Below are 12,983 nucleotides of genomic sequence, written 5' to 3' on the forward strand. Positions count from 1 at the left end.
TAGGACGGCAATTAATTTAGGGGATTTTATTTCAATGCCAAATGCTTTCCCATTTTTGCAGCGTCAATCACCTTCTTGACTTCTGCCACAGACAGCTCCTCAGTTAAGTACGGATTACATATAAAAAGAGGGTTCTAACATTGTGTTTACAGTTAAGTTTTCAGGGAACATATGTCTTCATAAAATTCCTTCTCGAAATATGCCATATTTTCATTACCTGAGAACAAAGTACTTGTGTAAAATCATTGTTCAGCCCCCCACCTGCTCTTCCCAGAATTCCATTGGAATTTTTTTATGTAGTTTTGGTCCGAACTTGTTTATTTGGCTCCAAAACTGTTAAGGATTTCTTGTCTGTATCTCCTCAAGGTGTAATAACTGCCCTCTCTGATATCTCCATTTGAATATACACAGTCTTGTATCAACACATGCTGTTTTTTCTTAAATTCCTTCCTAAAATGTTCTTGTATTCCTATCTTTACATTGTGAAAATAAGTACTCAGCCTTGCACGTTACAGACCATAAGTCCCTTAAATCATAATTCCAAAAAGGTTTATTTGGCTTGTAAACTTTCCTGGATTTGTGGGTGTATTCTTTAGTCACATACATTTTTCCCATTTCAGAATATATGATGTCACAAAATGTTTCATACCACACACCTAAATCAAATGTTGTTTCTTGACATCTTTGCAGAGTTTTGATGAGTTCCCCCAGAGCTCTACATGCTACTTCAGAACATAGAAAGTAATTTGGCACCTTTATTTCTTACATTTAGGCCTACACGGGGTATGTATCTGTTATAGTGTGGACACTATATAAATAATTACATGGTTATTATTGGCATTGACTGTGACCTTTCCCCTTTGATGATGTCATCACTAAGAGTCAGATCTGTGCAATGTGATTCTACCACCGGTTGAGTGGGCTATATAGTTCTACTATTTTTGTACCGTTTGTACCTGGCTGTATACCTTTTAGTTATTGGGTTAAAATTAAAGGAAAGTAATATTTAAATGCGTGTGGGCATTCCTTGTCAAGTTACTACAGTATCTTTGACCCTGAGTGATTCACAATAATACCTGGTTGAGAAAGTTCATGGCCAATTTAAAATATCATAAATATAAGAGAATGATCAGGAAGTCTACTTTTTTCTCCAATTAAGTCAAAACATCCGTATTCTTCAACCATCTGTATAGGGGGCAGGGTTGGGTAGTAACGGATTACATGTAATCTGTTGCATGCAAGGGATTACAAAAAAAACGGCAACTGTAATCTGTTACATTACCAGCAAACATATTGTAATCAGATTACAGATACTTTAGAAAAAGCTAGATGACTACTTCGAGGATTACTTTTAAATTCAGAAAGGATGTTTGCGGAAAAAAAAATATTTGACACTTCTCTGTTTTCTCATTGACATTCAAATCAGCATTGAAAAAAGGTGCAAATTTAAGTTTGTTCCACCTGACCGAGTCTGACCACAAGCCATAGACCACTTTGATGACACACCAAATCTGTTTGATAGATCGCAGGAAAGGAGCAGGAATAGGCTTTTGTAGGCTCCAGTCCAAGCTATGTCTTCCAATGGGACATATCCTTCCACTAATGAGACACATTTTAGAGTCCCAAAGAAATTCTAATAGGGTTTCCCCATGTTGATTAACAAAGTCATCCAAATCAACACGCGATGGAATATCATCAATATCATTTATATAGTCATCTAACCTCCCAATTCAACTGTTAAGATCCCCACATATGTAAATAGCATCTGCTTCTGTACATAGGTATACTTGACTTAACAAATTACTATAGAAGGATGCATCTCTACCCCATGTGGACTGTTCAGGTGGCAAATAGCATGAAAACACAACAAAACAATAATCTGACTCCATATGTTCAAAGCGCAAACCAAAAATTCCTTCTATTTTAATTTATTTTTCAAATGTAACCTTTATTTAACTATGGCTTTATTGACAATTTTGAATTTTATATGTTATGTCCATACCATACATACCTTTCAATATCAATAGTTTCTTGCCAATGCAAATGCATTTAATTTATTGAGATAATGTCAGGGTTTAAGGCTTTTATTCGTAAACTATTGTTCAAGGTAGTCCATCCGTTAACATTCCAATGATCTATTGAAAACAAATCTCGTAGGGGATGGGAAGCCCCTCAGTATGTAATAGGTCTGTCCACCCCCATGTCCTTGTTCGCGTTGTACCTCTGGTTGGTCTCGTTTCATGACCCGTCCGCTTCCAGTGATGAAATATAGTCCTTTCCTCCTGGGATTTCCCTCAGCAGCGTCTTGACGTTCAATTCAATAAGGCAATCGGTGTGGGACTTGGCTGATCGAAGGAAGACTTTGTCATGATCAGGGTAGCCTCGCAGCTTTTGTTTTTTTCCGTAACAGGGCCACTTTCTCCTCCACGGACTGACACTCAACCTTCACTTTTACCTCTCTCCCTCATCTTCTCAACTGCAGTCACCTCTGTTTCGCAGCCTAGGCCTACCGATATCAGCTGGTTCACTTTGGAGATTAGGTTATTGTTTCTATTGCTTATGGCCCTATACAGCTCGTTGAGTGCGGTCTTAGTGCCAGCATCGGTTTGTGGTGGTAAATAGACAGCTACGAAAAATATAGATGAAAACTCTCTCGGTAAATAGTACGGTCTACAGCTTATCATGAGGTATTCTAACTCAGGTGAGTAGAACCTCAAGACTTCCTTAATATTAGAGATCGCACAACCGCTGTTCTTAACAAAGTAGAGACACACCTCCCCCTTGAGCCTACCCGACGCTGCTGTTCTGTCCTACTGACGCATAGAAAAACCAGCTAGAAAATTATTCATGTCCTTATTCAGCCAAGTTTACTAGAAACATAGGATATTACAGTTCTTCTGGTCCCATTGATAGGGTAGTCTCGAATGGAGCTCATCTACTTTTTTCTCCAGTGATTTTACATTCGCTGCCAGTTTCATCAGTGTGCCTGCATGTCTGCCTTCTCTTTCTCTTCTGAGTGTAGGTGATTAGGGCCTGGTAGGGGGTGAGCAGTATGTCCAACACCGCAAAAACCAATTGAAGTAGAAATCTTAATCCAAAGGTTAGTGATCGCTGTTCTGGTGTCGAGAAGCTCTTTTCGGTAATAGGAAACATTATGTACAAAAAAAGTTAAGATCAATGCAAAAAAAAAACACAAATTAACAGAATTGGTCAGGAGCCCGTAAAACGCATGCTATACATTCCAGTGCCACTCCAGATCCAGTTCCAGTTTTACCTTTAAAATCATAATAAATAAGAGGTGGAACCTGATCCTAAATCAGCGCTCCTATTCTGAGATGCTGACTGGGCTGGGCAGTGAGTTGGCTGCAGCACCTCATCAGCCATAGTAGAGAGTGTATGGAAGCTGGGTTGAGGGAGCTAAACTCTCACTAGAATAAAGACCTCCTCCATTCCTGACATTATTGAAAGAGATCGTGATACCTCACATCTCAAAATAGGGCTACTTAATGTTAGATCCCTCACTTCAAAGGCAGTTATAGTCAATGAACTAATCACTGATCATAATCTTGATGTGATTGGCCTGACTGAAACATGGCTTAAGCCTGATGAATTTACTGTGTTAAATGAGACCTCACCTCCTGGTTACACTAGTGACCATATCCCCCGTGCATCCCGCAAAGGCGGAGGTGTTGCTAACATTTACGATAGCAAATTTCAATTTACAAAAAAAACAACAACGACGTTTTCATCTTTTGAGCTTCAAGTCATGAAATCTATGCAGCCTACTCAATCACTTTTTATAGCTACTGTTTACAGGCCTCCTGTGCCATATACAGCGTTCCTCACTGAGTTCCCTGAATTCCTATCGGACATTGTAGTCACAGCAGATAATATTCAAAATTTTGGTGACTTTAATATTCACATGGAAAAGTCCACAGACCCACTCCAAAAGGCTTTCGGAGCTATCATCGACTCAGTGGGTTTTGTCCAACATGTCTCTGGACCTACTCACTGCCACAGTCATACTCTGGACCTAGTTTTGTCCCGTGAAATAAATGTTGTGGATCTTAATGTTTTTCCTCATAATCCTGGACTATCGGACCACCATTTTATTACGTTTGAGGAAAAGATCATGATCATTAGAAAGCAAATTACGGACTCCTCTTTAAATCTGCGTATTCCTCCAAAGCTCCGTTGTCCTGAGTCTGCACAACTCTGCCAGGACCTAGGATCAAGGGAGACACTAAAGTGTTTTAGTACTATATCTCTTGACACAATGATGAAAATAATCATGGCCTCTAAACCTTCAAGCTGCATACTGGACCCTATTCCAACTAAACTACTGAAAGAGCTGCTTCCTGTGCTTGGCCCTCCGATGTTGAACATAATAAAGGGCTCTCAATCCACCGGATGTGTACCAAACTCACTAAAAGTAGCAGTAATAAAGCCTCTCTTGAAAAAGCCAAACCTTGACCCAGAAAATATAAAAAACTATCGGCCAATACCGAATTTTCCATTCCTATCAAATTTCTTTGAAAAAGCTGTTGCGCAGCAACTTACTGCCTTCCTGAAAACAAACAATGTATACGAAAGGCTTCAGTCTGGTTTTAGACCCCATCATAGCACTGAGACTGCACTTGTGAAGGTGGTAAATGACCTTTTAATGATGTCAGACTGAGGCAATGCATCTGTCCTCGTGTTCCTAGATCTTAGTGCTGCTTTTGATACCATCGATCACCACATTCTTTTGGAGAGATTGGAAACCCAAATTGGTCTACACGGACAAGTTCTGGCCTGGTTTAGATCTTGTCTGTCGGAAAGATATCAGTTTGTCTCTGTGAATGGTTTGTCCTCTGACAAATCAACTGTACGAAAGTGTTCCTCAAGGTTCCGTTTTAGGACCACTATTGTTTTCACTATATATTTTACCTCTTGGGGATGTCATTCGAAAACATAATGTTAAATTTCACTGCTATGCGGATGACACACAGCTGTACATTTCAATGAAACATGGTGAAGCCCCAAAATTGCCCTCGCTAGAAGCCTGTGTTTCAGACATAATGAACAGATCTTCTGTTAAATCTGACAATTAATCTTGATGGTTGTACAGTCGTCTCAAATAAAACTGTGAAGGACCTCTGCGTTACTCTGGACCCTGATCTCTCTTTTGAAGAACATATCAAGACTGTTTCAAGGGCAGCTTTTTTCCATCTACGTAACATTGCAAAAATCTGAAACTTTCTGTCCACAAATGATGCAGAAAAATGAACCCATGCTTTTGTTACTTCTAGGTTGGACTACTGCAATGCTTTACTTTCCGGCTACCCGGATAAAGCACTAAATAAACTTCAGTTAGTGCTAAATACGGCTGCTAGAATCCTGACTAGAACCAAAAAATTTGATCATATTACTCCAGTGTTAGCCTCCCTACACTGGCTTCCTGTTAAGGCAAGGGCTGATTTCAAGGTTTACTGCTAACCTACAAAGCATTACATGGGCTTGCTCCTACCAATCTTTCCGATTTGGTCCTGCCGTACATACCTACACGTACACTACGGTCACAAGACGCAGGCCTCCTAATTGTCCCTAGAATTTCTAAGCAAACAGCTGGAGGCAGGGCTTTCTCCTATAGAGCTCAATTTTTATGGAATAGTCTGCCTACCCATGTGAGAGATGCAGACTCGGTCTCAACCTTTAAGTCTTTACTGAAAACCCATCTCTTCAGTGGGTCCTATGATTGAGTGTAGTCTGGCCCAGGAGTGTGAAGGTGAACGGAAAGGCTGGAGCAAAGAACCGCCCTTGCTGTCTCTGCCTGGCCGGTTCCCCTCTCTCTACTGGGATTCTCTGCCTCTAACCCTATTACAGGGGCTGAGTCAGTCACTGGCTTATTGGTGTTCTTCCATGCCGTCCCTAGGAGGGGTGCATCACTTGAGTGGGTTGAGTCACTGACGTGGTCTTCCTGTCTGGGTTGGCGCCCCCCCCTTGGGTTGTGCCGTGGCGGAGATCTTTGTGGGCTATACTCGGCCTTGTCTCAGGATGGTAAGTTGGTGGTTGAAGGTATCCCTCTATTGGTGTGGGGGCTGTGCTTTGGCAAAGTTAGTGGGGTTATATCCTGCCTGTTTGGCCCTGTCCGGGGGTTTCATCGGATGGGGCCACAGTGTCTCCTGACCCTTCCTGTCTCAGCCTCCAGTATTTATGCTGCAGTAGTTTGTGTCGGGGGGCTAGGGTCAGTCTGTTATATCTGGAGTATTTCTCCTGTCTTATCCGGTGTCCTGTGTGAATTTAAGTATGCTCTCTCTAATTCTCTCTTTCTCTATTTCTTTCTTTCTCTCTCTTGGAGGACCTGAGCCCTAGGACCATGCCTAAGGACTACCTGACATGACTGCCTCCTTGCTGTCCCCAGTCCACCTGGCCGTGCTGCTGCTCCAGTTTCAACTGTTCTGCCTGCGGCTATGGAACCCTGACCTGTTCACCGGACGTGCTACCTGTCCCAGACCTGCTGTTTTCAACTCTCTAGAGACAGCAGGAGCGGTAGAGATACTCTCAATGATTGGCTATGAAAAGCCAACTGACATTTACTCTTGAGGTGCTGACTTGTTGCACCCTCAACAACTGTGATTATTATTTGATCATGCTGGTCATTTATGAACATTTGAACATCTTGGCCATGTTCTGTTATAATCTCCAGCCGGCACAGCCAGAAGCGGACTGGCCACCCCTCATAGCCTGGTTCCTCTCTAGGTTTCTTCCTAACTTTTGGCCTTTCTAGGGAGTTTTTCCTAGCCACTGTGCTTCTACACCTGCATTGCTTGCTGTTTGGGGTTTTAGGCTGGGTTACTGTACAGCACTTTGAGATATCAGCAGATGTAAGAAGGGCTATATAAATACATTTGATTTGATTTGTGTAAGCAGTATCTCTGGACCCGCTCTTGTTAATCCTAACATTTCATGAAGCTATGCACGATGTTGCAATGCTGCCATTTTTAGACTGCTGGCTGGTGGCAATAATGTAACTACTTATTCAGTAATTCAAGTTGGAAATTCAAACATTGCAGTCTGTAAATTATATTTTTGATGCATCAGCGTACTAATCAGATACCAATAGATTTTTTGAAAATACAACTGTCCTGTATAGGCTACCTGAACCTGCATGACATGAGCTGTCCTCGCGCACTCTAGCAGCTTGGATAGAAAGTGTTGTGCGTAAAACCAGTCTATTAATGCCAAATAATACAGTCAGTCCACACTCAAAACACTAGCTTACAAGGGATTGTTTCATTATGCAGTGTACTATCTACAGCTATATACAGTATTCAGCTGCTATTTAGCTGCTATTTATAAACATTTTATAAAAATAACATGAAAAAGCCTAACAATGAGGAAAAAATACGTCATTTTGAGGATAAATTTAGCCACTATTTATTGTTGAACTTAGCAGGCTAATAGCCTGGGCTGCAATAATCTGGGTAAATTACATTAAATCAAATTAAATCCAATTTGAGAGACTCCCCTGGTCTGCTGAAGTTCTCCTTTTTTTGTATGTTTTCACCACGGCCTGTAGGTCCATGTTCCGGTGACGGTTTTCTATACCTGGTATTGTCAGCCCAGACAGTCTTTCCTGAAACATTGTGCATTATTAAGTCCATTGCACTGCACACAATTTAAACTTAGTCTTGAATGAAGCATGCCAAGGGACTGTTGATATTGCAACCACACAACTCAAACGGCAGCTTTTTTTGTTGAAGCCTTCTAGAACTGTTGTCCAATAAAGATGATAATCTGTTTGCATCTGCCAAGTTATTGGCTGTCCAGTATCCAGACGACCTGTCGCCAGAGCTTCCTATACAGTTAATCTCTTTCCGTAATGTGTTGAGGCCGGCAATTAAGGAGAATGAGATGTTAAAAATGTTGCAGAACTGCTGTATTTGAAGCACGACTTACTTCTGCCCAGTTTTCCTGATGTTGCTACGGCAATCAAGCGGTTCTTACCATCCCTGTAACTGTCGCTTCTGCGGAGAGATCATTTTCTTAACTAAAACTCTACAGTACTACAGCTGAGAAGAATTAGGCTCTGTCTGATGTGCACTTTTGAACACCTGAGTAAGCTCCACTCATTGCACTGGCGCCATCATAGCCTTGACCACGGTATTTGTTCACCGATATCCCATTATACTTTCAATCAGTTAAAGGTTTTCTTTTTCAAGGCCTGAGGCACTTTTTAGGTCACATTCCTGAAGCCCAAGAAACTAACACTTAGCTTCCTAGTACATATGGCATTTAAAAAGGTTAATGAATGACTTGGAGGGTTACTGTCATAACAAATTATTAAATAAAAAATACACATGGACGCATGGGACCCCAAGCTCATGGGCCCCTGTGGGGGTGTCCAGTATGCCAGTGGCGATAAATGCACATTTTTGGGGGAGGCAGAGTGGGTCATCCCTATCACATGCTCCCAGCAGAGCGGAGGGTTGAGGTTCAAATACACTTTTCATCACACCCTATCCTTTCTTAATAAGCTTTGCCTTCCCCAAACTCACTTTCCAGACAGGTTGTCAAGTCAAATGACCAATCACCGACTTAAAAGACAACCCTGTGGGTTTTCTGTAAATTTATTGATCATTTTGTCTTGTAAATATACACTGAGAGTACAAAAAATAGGAACACCTTCCTAATATTGAGCTGCACCCCCCTTTGCGCTCAGAACAGCCTCAATTATTTGGGGCATGGACTCAACAAGCTGTCAAGTGTTCCACAGGGATGCTGGCCCATGTTGACTTCTTCTTCGATGGGGTTTAACGGCGGTTGGCATCCAATGTTAATGGTGCATTACCGTCACCAGATGGACAGGGTATTGGATCAAAAAAATATAAACATTTCGGGAAAGGGGGGAAATGTCATCATACAAAATAAAACATGTCAACTAAGAAAACCCATCACACTTCTTCAGTCACAGTTCACTCCAAAATACATCTCTACACAGGCTCAGGGGCCTGTGATGGGGGTACATTCACCGACAGAATTTCTTGCACGTCCTCGGCTGTGAAATTACGAATACCTCCGAAAACGTTCAGAGGCATTCACAATGATTCCAATTTTCTTAAACTTCTCCGCTTGTGCTGTACAGTTTATGACCATTGCAATAAATAATACAACGTCCAACTTTTTAACATGTAACATTTCACTATCGCTCGGTTGAGAAGAAACCTTCACTGGTCGTGGTGGCTCTACAACCATTGCTTCTTCCCCGCCACTCGTTCCTTCCAATCTTCTCACTGCCTCCAGACAGGAGACAAGTTGGACACTCGTTACCCTTGCCACCTCATTCTCCATCACATGGCACTCTAAGAATTCAGGCGCATGTTCACCTCCACAGTTGCAGCATTTCCCTTCATCTGGCATACGATATTCTTCCCTTCTGCACACATGACCAAATATTTTACATTCATGACACTGAAGGGGCTTGTACACAAAAGCTCTTACAAAAGTCTCATGAATCCTAACTTTATATGAGAAGGGAGAGACTCATCAAAGAACAGTAGCATGGATTAAGTTCATTTATTTTCTCTGTCCACCATACAGGTCAGTCGACGTACACCAACCACTTCATCAATGTTTTCAGTTATATCCTCTGCCTTTATTTCTTCCTCCACCCCATAAATAACCCCCTTGATAGGCGCCCTGCTATGAAAATCCATGCAGGAAACATTCCACTCCGATATCTTTTTGAGTCTTAAAACATGATTCTTCTGCTCCACAGACACACAAAAAATTGAAATAAGACCACTTTGTGTGACTCTCACCGACTCCACACTTTCCTCCAACACATTCCAGATTTTCCTGGAGACGTTCAAATTATTTCCCAAGTAGCATTGATCCAAAACCCTGACTCCAACTAAAAATGAGTCTAGTGGTTTCCTATTTTCCAACATAGCTTTACTTCTCATTTCCTGTTTTCTTTGCCACTGTAACCCACTCAATCTCAATTTCTGTACTATTATCTGCACCCGACTCACTAGCAGTTTCAAACAAAACCTCAGTTTCCAACATTCTTCCGTCCCTGACGTCACCTTCAGTTAGCTACCGCCAGGTCTTCAGCCCATGTTGACTCCAATGCTTCCCACGGTTGTGTCAAACTGTCTGGATATCCTTTGGATGGTGGGCAATTATTGATACACAAGGGAAACAGTTGAGCGTGGAAAAACCCACCAGCATTGCAGTTCTTGACACACGCAAACTGCTGCTCCTGGCACCTACTATCGTACCCTGTTCAAAGGCATATAAATCTTTTGTCTTGCCCATTCACCCCCTGAATGGCACATACACAATCCATGTCTCAATTGTCTCAAGGCTTAAAAATCCTTCCTTAATTTGTCTCCTCCCCTTCATCTACACTGATTGAAGTGGATTTAACAGGTGACATCAATAAGAGATCATAGCTTTCACCCGGTCAGTCTATATCATGGGAAGAGCAGCATGTTTTGTATACTCAGTGTATTTGCTGTATGATCTAAGAATCTGGTGTACTGACTTAACACAAAACAAGCCTGCTCCTTTTTATTGACTTTAGACATCCACATATAAAAGCCTGTGGTTTTGTAGTTATGACTTTATAATGCTTGTTTCAAGTTTACACTTGACTGAAACCTACTTTTCAGGGAGGCAGATGTCATGCCTATTCCTGCTCTCTCCCTCCTGCGCTCAACATCGGCAGTCTCCTAACCACCGGTCCTTGCAACCCATATTGTGCACACCTGGCCACCATCATTGCGTACACCTGCTCCCCATCGTTAAGCACACCTGGACTTCATCACCACCCTGATTACTCTCACTTCATATAGCCCTCTGTAGCCTCAGTAATCAGGCAGTATTGGTTTTGGTTACGTTCAGTACAAATCTCCTGTTTTGTATTTTCTTCAGTTTTTTTAATTATTAAACTCACCTTCTGCACCTGTTTCCTGTCTCCCTGTGTATGTTACAGAATACTGCCTCAGAAGATTACACCATCTTCCAGACGGTCAAGGAACAGGGTAATCTACTCCACCAACACCACCAGCTGGCTCTACTGGTTATGACCATGAAGGAAGTCCTGCGTGTTCTTCACCGCCTCGACACCACCAGCGAGGTTCTCCATACCTCTGACGGAGGGCCTCCTACCATGGGTTGTCACAGTGAGCCAGTCCCCCAGCCTACCCAGCCGTCCGCCCAGGTCATTGACTGTCCCATCCGGAGAAGTATGATGGCACTCCATTTCAATACCGTGGCTTCCTACTCCAGTGCTCCCTCTATTTTGTCTATCAGAAGGGAGCCCTCACCACCGAGAGGTCCAAGGTTGCCACAGTCATTTCTCTGCTGACCGGATGGGTGTTGGTGTGGGCTACGGCCATCTGGAAGAGAGGAGGAGCTGGGTTCCTATGAAAGGTTCATGGCTCTGTTCAGGGTGGTCTTTGACCATCTTCCAGAAGGCAGAAAGGGAGGCGAGCGACTTTTCCAACTCCAGCAGGGTGCCCAGACCACTGTGGAGTACGCCGTCACCTTACGTGGGGATGACAACATATCCTTGGACGCTCTCATTGCGATGGCCATCCGTCTAGATAACCTTCTTCGGGAGTGCCGGTGTCCACCTCGCCACTTACCTGACTTCTTTGGCTCTCCTGAGGCAGAGCCTGAACCCATGGCGGTAGGGGCCACACACTTCTCCGCGATGTTGCCGGAGACAGCTATGGCTCTGTTCCTATTGCGGCCAGAAGAGGCACCAGCTTCAGTGGTGTCCGGTGCGTCTCCCAACCCGGGGCCCACTAGAGCAGAGGGGCGGCCCCGTGACCTTCGGTCTCCCAAGGTAGGTGTGAGTGTTCCATTGTCATCATTTTCCGCCAAACCCTTTCTGGTTCCCATTTCACTGGATGACTATCCCTCAAGTGTTGTCTCTTCAGCTCTAGTGGGGGGAACTTTATCAGCCTGGCCCGCGCCTCCTCCCTGAACTAAACCTCATACCCGCTCTTCTTTTCCTGTCCAAGCCCTGGATATTCGACCGTTGGGATCTGGCACAATTATGAACGTCACAGCACCACTCACCCTCACCGTGGGACCCAAGCACCAGGAAAGCCGTTCCTTCCTCATCACCGCACCCGTACACAAACTCATCCTCGGCCTCCCGTGGCTCCAACTTTGCTACCCCACCATCTCCTGGTCAAAGATGAGAATCACCGCCTGGGAACCAGGATGCCAGAGGACCTTATTTCCCGCACCGTGGTTCCACATCAGTGGAGGTCCTGTGAGTGTCCTCTAGCCCATCAATCGGTCCTCCCATATCATTGGCCCAATGTTTTGGGATGTAGATGTGGACATCTGCCAGGCTCTGGAGAGGGAACCAGCTCCTGCCACCTGCCCTCTGTAGCGAATCTACGTCCCCACGGGGGTGAGAGATCGGCTGTTGACCTGGGCACACGCATCACTTGCCACTGGACACCCAGGTATCACCACACCATCCAAACCCTCTCCAATAAATACTGGTGGCCCACCTTGGTGCAGGACGCCCCCCACTGTAAACTCATGTTCAGTATGTACTCAATCCATGTACTCAATCCAAGTAAACCTACCCTCTATACCATGCTACTATACTTACAGCACTGCAGCACTACAGTAACATTTCATGTTGAAAGAAATCTTGCACCCTAACCATTCACATCATGTTTTAGCAGAATTGTTAGACAAACCTTCAGTGGAGGAAGAAACCGGCTGTTCACAGCAGAGCAGGAACAACACATAGTGAATATGTTAATTTCAAACAACAGCATACGTTTACAACAACTGCAACACCACATCATTTCTGACAACACAACATTCAGTAACATAAATAGGGTGAGTTTATCCGCATTTGGCCATCTCCTGAAACACCATCAGATTCGTAAGAAGCAGCTCTACAGAGTACCATTTGAGCGACATTCTGATAGAGTGAAACAACTGCGCTATGAACAAATACA

Source organism: Salmo trutta, chromosome 4 (genome assembly GCF_901001165.1).
Source record: "Salmo trutta chromosome 4, fSalTru1.1, whole genome shotgun sequence".
Classification (NCBI taxonomy): Eukaryota; Metazoa; Chordata; class Actinopteri; order Salmoniformes; family Salmonidae; genus Salmo; species Salmo trutta.